Genomic DNA, 12,128 nt, shown 5'->3' with positions numbered 1-12,128 from the left:
AGGCTTTTCTAGCCATAGCAACATTAGCTTATCTTATCGTCATAGACTTATTAATAAAGACCCAAGTTTCTTTCATTCGAGTATTGAATTGATTCGGGACACCCGAACCATTTTTTCAAGACTATTTCTCATAATACCGTGAACATTGACTTCAACAAGTGAACTCGATACAAAAGATCGAGAGTCGCTTACAATGATTATACCCAAAATTATCATCTAAAGGCTCGGAAAAAATATGAGCGCTGCAATGGATGGCAATCAACGGGACTTACAACAGTATACAATTATACTATGTTGAAGCCTCAGGGAACATGCGAGTGCTGCTGATGGCAAGGATAAAAATACTTGTAAAAGACCTATGCCGGTACATCGAACAAAGAGGTACTAAAGAGCGACGGAGTCGACGGCAGGCATAGTTCCCTCGATTCGCTCAGGGGCCATCGCCAACACATACATCATCGGTTGAAGCAAAGTTGCGATTACTACGGGTTCATTGAACCCGCAACATGAGCTGATCACTCAAAGAATTTGCCACCGATAACTTTTGTACAAAAGCATCACAATACCGATGCCTAACAAGGCTAAGAGCATCAAGATTTTCTTCTTAGACAACAAATATTTGCCACCGGCATCTGAAGATAAATTAGTAGGAAGTGATATTTAGCCAAAAGTGGCAAATATTACGTCTCCAACAGATTTAAGATTAAGTAAAGTTACATCATACACATGAATAAACTTGCACTTAATGCACCCGAATATTCAGCTGCAACAAATATCGGATAAATAAAGTTATCATTACAATAGGAGTGCAAACATCATCAAAGTTATTATTACGGAATTTGTAATGGGACATCTACTTTAGATCTATCTTCCAGCCTCTCAGTTACAATGGAATCGAAGACCTTTACAGCAGGATAAAATCAGCTTACATCGCCATCACCATTTGCAATTGCCATCAAATTCAGGGAAGGATGTTTCGATAGCACAAAGGCAAAAGCAGATTCGGCTCCTGCGAACCTTCTTGGCATTACTGAACTTCGACATCAAAGTTAACAATGTTGGAGGAATGTCATTCAACGGAAGAATCGTCTTCCATATCATCTTCCAGGCAATATAGCACTTGTCAAAGAATCGGTGCACTCGCTGCACCCGATCTTGAAACATTGCGACAGTAGCAGCCTTTGACTGATTTTTCCAGAAGATTTCATCAAAATGCGCTAGATTGGTTAAGGCATCTACACGTTCATGCACTCGCTTGTTCTCTTCCGATAAACTCAGAGCTATGACTGTCCAAAGCAATGAGAAAGATGGAATCGGAAAGAAAATTTTAAACGGCATCAAAGAAATCAAGGAAGAGACAAGCACTTACAGTTCAAGCTTTCTGTTGCTTTTCGCAATTCACTCAGTGCATATCGTTCTCCATCAATGGTTAGCTCGTCCTTCTTCTTTATAATAGCAGCCATAGCATGGATACCACGCATATTTTTTTCCGTTTGCAGCCATAGCATGGCCTTCATGCGTTAAAGCCGATCTTTTTCAGAATCATTGGACGAAGAACCTTCGACAAAGGAAGGTACATGAACCACTTGCAAAATACATCATCAAGTGTGTCAAGGAATATATATAATATCAATTGATTTCACTCCCATCGGGATCGTGCATTCAAAAGTCTGGAACATCACTATTGAAATAGGGAAATACTGGCAACGCCGCCGGCATGGAATTCATTACAATCAAATGGCCTTTTAAAAGGCATTGTTTAAATCAAGCGGTGAAGGTTACACATTGACAAAAAGGAAATCAGGGAGCTTGGGTCTGGGTTGATAAACTCTGGCCAGCTTTTCCAGCAGTTGATTTGTTGGCTGGTACCAATTCAAGAAGTTGTAGTGCACATTTGCGCGCTGATACTTTGAAAAGGCTTAGGTCGATAGCTTGACCATCTTGATCCTTTGGCAGCTCTTTCATCATCAGCTCCATATCGGCTTTAAAGCTGAGCCCCATCATAAGCTAGAAAGCAAGGAGAGCGCTGTAGGTACGCGAGGTACGTTTGAATACCTCGATGGTGCCTTCAGTGTCAACAGCAAAAGCGTCCGTCAACTTCTCCAACGACTTCTCTTGATTGACCTTCGGAAAGATCATGGCATGAAGCGTCGACATAACTCTCTTGTTCTTCTGGAGAAGAGTTCGGATGAGGTCGCCGGACTCGATTGCTATGGTCAGGGCATCGGCAGAAGAGTTATTTGGGAGCTTGCCCTTGGATCCAACAGGAATATCGGCAGCCTCTGCAGAAGATAAGCAATGAAAATTGAAACACAATGAAGTTAAGTGAAGGAGATCCAAGGATAAGACATTAAAAATTACCGAGCAAAGCCAAAATGGATTGGCGAAGAAGACCCTCCTTTTCCTTCGTTTGGGCTTCGGCTTCAGCCCTCTCCTTTTCCACCTCCTTTAGCTTCTTCTTCAATTGGTCAAGTTCCTTTTTCAAGGAATCTGCATTTTGACGGGCAGCGGCAGCCATTTTAACTGCGTTTTCAAGCTTTGAAGAAATCGATTCTACCTCCTCTTGAAGTTGAACCTTATCGGCTTCAAGAAAAGAGAACTGGGAGGCGAAACCCTTCAAAATAGTGATGCCTGTTTGAATGCCCTATAAAAAGAAAAAGAAGACAATGTCAAAATTAGCACCTATCAATAGCAATATATCTTTTGAAGTCCACACCCAACTACAAGCAGTCGAATGTAGACTTGGGGACTGGTACAAGGAGAATCGTCATCAAGGAAAAACGAAAATTGAAACACTTACATGTTTCTCGGTGGAAGAGGGAGAAACTACAGCAGCAGCAGCTGCCGAAGGAATCTCCTTCCCTTTCAAAAGGGAAGAAGCTGTTGAAGGTTGAGCAGCCATAGCTCCTAGCAGAACAAAAGCTTCAGAAGTTGCGGGAGTTGGCCTGCTGGGGCTCGCTTTCGCCTTCTTTGATGGAGGCTCTATAAAGCCTTCGTCGCTGTAGGCATATAAATCATTCAGAATAAGTAGAAGAATACAAAGCAATTTTGGGAACAATAGAAAAAACTTACAAGTCGAGCAGATCGTCCTCGTCCGCGAAGCCGCCAGAAGGTCTCTTCGGCGGTTGAGCGCTGGCTTTCTCCGGAGCTGCATCAATAAAGGGAGCATGATCAACATCATTGTCATGATTTGACTCCGCTGTATCACTTAAGTCATCAGCGAAGGATCTATGATCTGCAGAAAAAGCTTCGGGATTGGCAGGATAGTTGTCTTCATCTTCAAGAACTTCATTTTCTTCAGCACAGGATTCTATATTGGCAGTAGAATCACCCTCTTCAAGGTTTTCATCCGACACATTCAGAAAGCACTTGGCAGTTGATGGAACCTATCAGTTCGGATGAGGATTTAACAAAGGAAGAAAGAAATATATCGGATGCAACTATTAGTATGAACAAGAGAAGGGAATCACCTCATTTGGTTCAGAGTCATAAGGCTCCTGAAGGGCCAGAAGTGGAATCGAGTCCTCTTGACTAAAATGAGTCAAACGTCTAACTTCGTCCAGTAGTTCTTTCTCAGGCAACTCTGCAACATTGACTCTAGTTTCATCCATAGGACCCGAATATAGCCACATCTGGTGGGCTCTGGACATAATTGGTTGGATGCGGCGTTTTAGGAAAACAACCACAATTTCAGTACCCATCATAGTTTGGCCATCGGATTCCTTAATCCGAAGAATTCTGTCAAACAATTTATCGACTGCAGGCTTTTCTTCGGGTGTCAGTGTATTCTTCCAAGACTTCTTCAGCACAGCTTCAAGAACATCAACAAACTTCGGCAGACGCGTTTTAGCTACAGATGAGTCTTTGAGATAGAACCACTTCAGTCTCCACCCTTGAACTGACTCTCTCATTGGGAAATTAAAGTAATTAGCCTCCTTGCGGACAACGAATCCAACTCCGCCGGTGACAAAGGAACTAGTACTGTTGTTGTAGCGTTTGACAAAGAAGATCTTTTTCCACAAACCCTAGTGAGGATCAATACCCAGAAAGGCCTCACAAAGGGTGATGAAAATAGCAACATGTAGGATGGAATTGGGAGTTAATTGCCATAATTGGACCCCGTACACATGCAGAAGACGCTGGAGAAACTCGTGGGCAGGCAGAGATAAACCACGGTACATGAACGATATGAACCTCACAGTAAAACCGGCAGGAGGATTGGGGCGCGAGGCAAAACCTGGAAGAATGACGTTCCCCTCGTCAGAAGAAATCAAACCATGGCTACGAGCCTTCTTCTCATCGCGCTTCATCATCGTTGAGGTAGGCCAGTCACCGGGTGCAGGCGCCGCGGCGGAAACCTCCGGCGCGCCTCTCTTCGATACATCATATGTGACCTTGGCAGCGGCACTGCTCGAAGTAGCACCGGCGGCGGTGGCGGAGCCCTTCTTCTTCACCATCTCAGGTTGCGTTTGGGAATACGAAATTGGATTGAAGAATGGCGGCGGCGGTGTGGTAGCTATGAGGAGGAAGAACGAAGAAGGAGGAGGAGTGATGGAAAGAGAAGAACAAGGGGAGTAAAATCTTTTTTCTCCTTTATAAAAGGGGAGTTACCAAGAGATCTATGATTAGGACACCACGTGTCATTGCATTCATCATAACATTGGACATTTTCTCCCACCACACGCGGAAATCGAGGAGGCGCCTCGGTCAGTATGCGAGGACTAGTCAATTTCTAACTGACCGCGCATAAGTAGGGTGGGCCTGTCAGGTCACGTCCTGTCAATCAAGCCGCCGCAGTGGCCACGTCTTTGATGATGTCTCCAAAAGTATCGACTCCTCATGAAGCATCCAAAGGAAACTATAACATTGGGTTGCTCGACTTGAGTTTACGCACGGTTGCAAGCATCCGTCCCTAGACCCGGGGCTACTCCCATCGGGAGCGCCGGATGCGCGACCGATAAAAATCACTGAAGATAGAAAAATATGGACTCGAAGATTTCATAAGATCCAGGGTCATGCCCGGGGACTTGATTCTGAGTAGAGTAATGTTGATTTGCCATCAACAGTTAACCAGTATCGACTAATCAAGTAAAGCTGAGCACATAACTCCAATCCCTTACGTACTATCAATTGGCATGACTTTATTCGAAGTTATGGAGGACCTGATATAAAAAAGATATCGGATGATTACGACAGCTTGCGAAAAACATCGACAACCAAAAACATTTGAGTAGTACAACTTGAGTCTACACACGGTTGCAAGCATCCGTGCCTAGACTCGGGGGCTACTCCTATCGGGAGCGCTGGACGTGCATCCGATAAAGATGAGCTTTTGATTCCAAGAGATCAAGACCTTCCGGCAATTATGGCTATTTGACAGAAGACAATTTTAGTCCCTACCCGAAGCTTTACTTCGGCCAGTCACTCTGGGGCTACTAATGTGGGCATTACCCTTCGGGTAACCAATGTTATGCTACCTCTTATGGCCCAACCAGGGGCCCATGAAGATCGTCCACCGACCAAGGTGGGCCGATATGTCGGTTCCGAAGAAAGATTCTTGATGGTCAAGGCAAGAAGACGAAGAACAAGGAAAGTTTAGGCATAGAACTCTTTGTAAACTAGTCGAACCCGGACAGAACTCTCGGGACCTGGCCTGCAATATAAGGGCAAGGAGAGGATCTGCCGAGGGACACACAATCACCACAGCCAAATTCACCACAAGTTTAGAGCTAGGTCATTAGAAATCTTAGCCTCTCGACGAGATCTTAGTCATAGCGTTCGGCTACCCCATTGTTACCCAATTTATTTGATAATCAAGATCAGACAAGCATGAAGTAAGGGTTTTACCTCATCGAGGGCCCCGAACCTTGGTAAATCTCTCTCCCTGACTGTTTGGTATCTGATGTCTCGTGTCAGCCTGCAGGATTCCGTCAACCCTAAGCCCCAAAAGGTGGGCATTGCCGAGGAGCACGTAAGGTGGTGCATAGACGAGTTGGGTGGCGTTAAGCTGGAGCCACTCGGTTGTTTAATTCCAAACCCGGAACCTCAATATCGCATGCACGATGAACTGTGTACTTTCAGTCGAACCATGAGTGATCACTGATACGTCTCCAACATATCTATAATTTCTGATGTTCCATGCTAGTTTTATGACAATACCTACATGTTTTGTTCACACTTTATATCATTTTTATGCATTTTCCGGAACTAACCTATTAACAAGATGCCGAAGTGCTAGTTCCTGTTTTTTGCTGTTTTTGGTTCCAAGAATCTTACACAGGAAATATTCTCGGAATTGGACGAAACAAAAGCCATACTTCCTATTTTCCACGGAAGGTTCCAGAGCACCGAAGAGGGGCCAGAGGGGAGCCAAGGGGGCCCCACCCCACATTGCAGCGCGTCCAAGGGGGGGCGCGCCCTCCTATGGTGTGGGACCCTCGGGACCCCTCCGAGGCTGCCCTTCCGCCTATAAACTCTCTCCGTCGCGAAAACCCTAAAAAGCTAAGCCACGATACGAGAAAAGTTACGCAGCCGCCGCCATCGCGAAGCCAAGTTCGGGGGACAGAAGTCTCTGTTCCGGCACGACGCCGGGATGGGGAATTGCCCCCGGAAGCCATCTCCATCGACACCACCGCCATCTTCATCGCCGCTGCTGTCTCCCATGATGAGGAGGGAGTAGTTCTCCCCCGAGGCTGAGGGCTTTACCGGTAGCTATGTGGTTAATCTCTCTCTCCCATGTACTTCAATACAATGATCTCATGAGCTGCCTTACATGATTGAGATCCATATGATGAGCTTTGTAATCTAGATGTCGTTATGCTATTCAAGTGGATTTTACTTATGTGATCTCCGGAGACTCCTTGTCCCACGTGTGTAAAGGTGACAGTGTGTGCACCGTGTGGGTCTCTTAGGCTATATTTCACAGAATAGTTGTTCACTGGGTTATGATTTGAGTCGGATGTCTCTATGAAATTGTGGTGTGTTAGTACCTCCTTTGAATGCTCACAGTGACAGCGTGGGGTGTTTATTAGTACTTGGGAATACATCTTTAAGGTTTGCTTTTGCAGCCCTACACGGTGAATTAGTGTTCGTTATCCCGCCGGAGAGTAATTCAGAATAGCATGATGAAGTGCTTATTTATATTCAATTATGATTGCAATGTTGAGAGTGTCCACTAGTGAAAGTATGATCCCTAGGCCTTGTTTCTAAGTATTGAAACACCGTTTCCAACAAGTTCTGTTACATGTTTGCTTGCTGCCATCTTTATTTCAGATTGCAATTACTACTTACAATCATCCATTATACTTGTATTTCACTATCTCTTCGCCGAACTAGTGCACCTATACATCCGACAAGTGTATTAGGTGTGTTGGGGACACAAGAGACTTCTTGTATCTTAATTGCAGGGTTGCTTGAGAGGGATATCTCTGACCTCTACCTCCCTGAGTTCGATAAACCTTGGGTGATTCACTTAAGGGAAACTTGCTGCTGTTCTACAAACCTCTGCTCTTGGAGGCCCAACACTGTCTACAAGAATAGAAGCGTGCGTAGACATCAAGCTATTTTCTGGCGCCGTTGCCGGGGACCTGAAGAAAAGCTACACCACAAAGATTTCTATCTCCCACGTCAACTGCACGCCAGCAAGCTATTTTCTGGCGCCGTTGCCAGGGAGGTAAGGTAAAAGGTATTCACATCCTCCGACTACTAAGCTATTTCCTAGCACTGTTGCCGGTGTGTGAGTGCTCGAAGCTATCTCCTTTAGATTATGCAATTTTATCGTTTTGTCTCTTGTTTTTATTTTTCACTAGTTAGGCATAATGGAAAACAACAAAAAAATTAGAGATATTTATGAACTTTAACTTGAATTAGGACATGATGTGTTTGAAGAGAGAATTAAAAAACCCATGGAACTTTGTTTGCAAAATAGTTGTAGCAATGTTATTAGCATGAACTCTTTGAATACTATTATTGCTAATGCTATGGAAGAATTTAAGCTCGGGGAGGTCGGTTTTGATGAAAATGATCTTTTTAGTCCCCCAAGCATGGAGGAGAAAATTTTCTTTGATGATACTTTGCCTCTCATTTATGATGATTATAATGATAGTGGTATTTTGGTGCCACCTACTATGGAGGATAAAGTTTATTATGATTATACCATGCCTGCAATTTATGATGATTACAATGATGGTTGTGATAGTTTTACTCCCGCTATTACTAATAAAATTGATTATGCTTATGTGGAGAGTAATGATACTTTTATGCATGTGAATAAGAATGCTTTATGTGATAGTTATATTGTGGATTTCATCAATGATGCTACTGAAAGTTATTATGAGAGAGGGAAACATGGTTATATGCATCTTAATAATATTAAGTTTCCCCTCTTTATGTTGAGAATCTTGAAGTTGCGCTTGTGTTGCCTTTCTATGCTTGTTGCATTGTGCTTACATGACTTGTTTATTTACAAGATTCCTTTTCATAGGAAGTGGGTTAGGCTTAAATGTGTTTTGAATTTTCTTCTTGATGCTCTCTTTTACTTCAACTCTTATTTCTTACGCGAGCATCATTAAAATTACTGAGCCCATCTTAATGGCTATAAAGAAAGCACTTCTTGGGAGATAACCCATGTTTTTATTTTGCTATTGTTTTGTTGCGTCTTGGAAGTTGTTACTACTGTAGCAGCCTCTCCTTATCTTTATTTTATCGCATTGTTGTGCCAAGTAAAGTCTCTAATAGAAAGTTGATACTAGATTTGGATTTCTGCGCAGAAACAGATTTCTACCTGTCACGAATTTGAGTAGATATCTCTGTAGGAAACTCGTAAAATGCTGCAAATTTTCATGCGTGATCCTCAAATACGTACGCAACTTTCATTAGTTTTGAGTTTTTTCATCTGAGCCTGTTAAGTGCCTCTAAAAAAATTCGTCTTTACGGACTGTTCTATTTTGACAGATTGTGCCTTTTATTTCGCATTGCCTCTTTTACTGTGTTGAGTGGATTTCTTTGTTCCATTAACTTTCAGTAGCTTTCAGTAATGTCCAGAAGTGTTACGAATGATTGTGTTACCTCTGAACATGTGAATTTTTGATTATGCACTAACCCTCTAATGAAGTTTATGAGAAGTTTGGAGTGGCGGAAGTTTTCAAGGGTCAAGAGAGAAGGGTGATATAATGTGATCAAGAAGAGTGAAGAGTCTAAGCTTGGGGATGCCCCCGTGGTTCATCCCTGCATATTTCAAGAAGACCCAAGCGTCTAAGCTTGGGGATGCCCAAGGCATCCCCTTCTTCATCAACAACTTATCAGGTCACCTCTAGTGAAACTATATTTTTATTCTATCACATCTTATGTACTTTACTTGGAGCGTCTGTGTGCTTTTATTTTCATTTTGTTATTTTCATTCTCTGAATAAATTCATACCTTGTGTGGGAGAGAGACACGCTCCGCTTTTTCATTTGAACACTTGTGTTCTTAGTTTTACTTTTAATGTTCATGGCGAAAGTTAAAAGCTGCTGCATTTATTGCTATTTGGTTGGAAACAGGAAATGCTTCATGTGGTAATTGGTATATGGTCTTGAATAATTCGATACTTGGCAATTGTTTTGCTCAATAGATCATATTTAAGCTCTTGCATCATGTGCTTTGCACCTATTAATGAATAACTACCATAGAGCTTGTTGAAATTTGGTTTGCATGATTGGTCTCTCTAAAAGTCTAGATATTTTCTGGTAAAGTGTTTGAGCAACAAGGAAGACAGTGTAGAGTCTTATAATGCTTGCAATATGTTCTTATGTAAGTTTTGCTGTACCGGTTCCTACTTGTGTTTTCTTCAAACAACCTTGCTAGCCAAAGCCTTGTACTGAGAGGGAATGCTTCTCGTGCATCCAAAACCTTGAGCCAAAATCTATGCCATTTGTGTCCACCATACCTACCTACTATGTGGTATTTCTCTGCCATTCCAAAGTAAATTGCTTGAGTGCTACCTTTAAAATTTCATTCCTTGTCTTTGCAATATATAGCTCATGGGAAAATAGCCTTTAAAACTATTGTGGTAAAAAATATGTAGCTTATGTATCTTATTTCTTATAAGTTGCTTGTTGAGCGGTAACCATGTTTCTGGGGACGCCATCAACTATTACACTTTTGTTGAATATCATGTGAGTTGCTATGCATGTTCGTCTTATTTGAAGTAAGGGTGATTTATCATGATCAAATGGTTTGAGTATGCATATTGTTAGAGAAGAACATTGGGCCGCTAACCGAAGCCAAGTATCATGGTGGAAGTTTCAGTTTGGACATTAATCCTCAATCTCTTATGAGAATATTATCTGTTGTTGAATGCTTATGCATTAAAGAGGAGTCCATTATCTGTTTTCTATGTTGTCCCGGCATGGATGTCCTTAGTTGAGATGTATCAAAAACGAGAAATCAAATGCGATCTATCTCCTTGGACCTTTGTACAGGCGGCATAGAGGTACCCCTTTGTGACACTTGGTTGAAACATATGTAATGCAATGATAATCCATGGAAATCCAAGCTAATTAGGACAAGGTGCGAGCACTATTGGTATTCTATGCATGAGGCTTGCAACTTATAGGATGTCTTATGCATAACACATATGAATTATTACTAACGTTGACAAAATTGTTTCTATGTTTTCAAAATAAAAGCTCTAGCACAAAAATAGTAATCCATGCTTCCGTCTGCGAAGGGGCCTTTCTTTTACTTTATGTTTAGTCAGTTTACCTACTTCCTTCTATCTTAGAAGCAAACACTTGTGTCAACTGTGTGCATTGATTCTTACATTTTTACCTATTGCACTTGTTATATTGCTTTATGTTGACAACTATCCATGAGATATACATGTTGAAGTTGAAAGCAACTGCTAAAACTTATATCTTCCTTTGTGTTGCTTCAAAACTTTCTACTAAGAATTTATTGCTTTATGAGTTAACTCCTATGCAAGTCTTATTGATGCTTGTCTTGAAAGTACTATTCATGAAAAGTCTTTGCTATATGATTCAGTTGTTTAGTCATTGTCTTTACCATTGCTTCGAATCACTTCATTCATCTCATATGCTTTACAATAGTATTGATCAAGATCATGTTGGTAGCATGTCACTTCGAAATTATCCTTGTTATCGTTTACCTACTCGAGGGCGAGTAGGAACTAAGCTTGGGGATGCTTGATACGTCTCCAACGTATCTATAATTTCGATGTTCCATGCTAGTTTTATGACAATACCTACATGTTTTGTTCACACTTTATATCATTTTTATGCATTTTCCGGAACTAACCTATTAACAAGATGCCGAAGTGCCGTTCCTGTTTTCTGCTGTTTTTGGTTCCAGAAATCTTACACATGAAATATTCTCGGAATTGGACGAAACAAAAGCCATACTTCCTATTTTCCACGGAAGGTTCCAGAGCACCGAAGAGGGGCCAGAGGGGAGCCAAGGGGGCCCCACCCCACATGGCGGCGCGGCCAAGGGGCGCCCCCTATGGTGTGGGACCCTCGGGACCCCTCCGAGGCTGCCCTTCCGCCTATAAAGTCTCTCCGTCGCGAAAACCCTAAAAAGTTAAGCCACGATACGAGAAAAGTTACGCAGCCGCCGCCATCGCGAAGCCAAGTTCGGGGGACAGAAGTCTCTGTTCCGGCACGCCGCCGGGACGGGGAATTGCCCCCGGAAGCCATCTCCATCGACACCACCGCCATCTTCATCGCCGCTGCTGTCTCCCATGATGAGGAGGGAGTAGTTCCCCCCGAGGCTGAGGGCTTTACCGGTAGCTATGTGGTTAATCTCTCTCTCCCATGTACTTCAATACAATGATCTCATGAGCTGCCTTACATGATTGAGATCCATATGATGAGCTTTGTAATCTAGATGCCGTTATGCTATTCAAGTGTATTTTACTTATGTGATCTCCGGAGACTCCTTGTCCCACGTGTGTAAAGGTGACGAGTGTGTGCACCGTGTGGGTCTCTTAGGCTATATTTCACAGAATACTTGTTCACTGGGTTATGATTTGAGTCGGATGTCTCTATGAAATTGTGGTGTGTTAGTACCTCCTTTGAATGCTCACAGTGACAGCGTGGGGTGTTTATTAGTACTTGGGAATACATCTTTAA

The sequence above is a fragment of the Lolium rigidum genome, chromosome 5 (genome assembly GCF_022539505.1).
Source record: "Lolium rigidum isolate FL_2022 chromosome 5, APGP_CSIRO_Lrig_0.1, whole genome shotgun sequence".
In the NCBI taxonomy this organism is placed as follows: Eukaryota; Viridiplantae; Streptophyta; class Magnoliopsida; order Poales; family Poaceae; genus Lolium; species Lolium rigidum.
The sequence above is the reverse complement of the archived record's forward strand: the minus strand, read 5'-3'. Positions refer to the sequence as shown.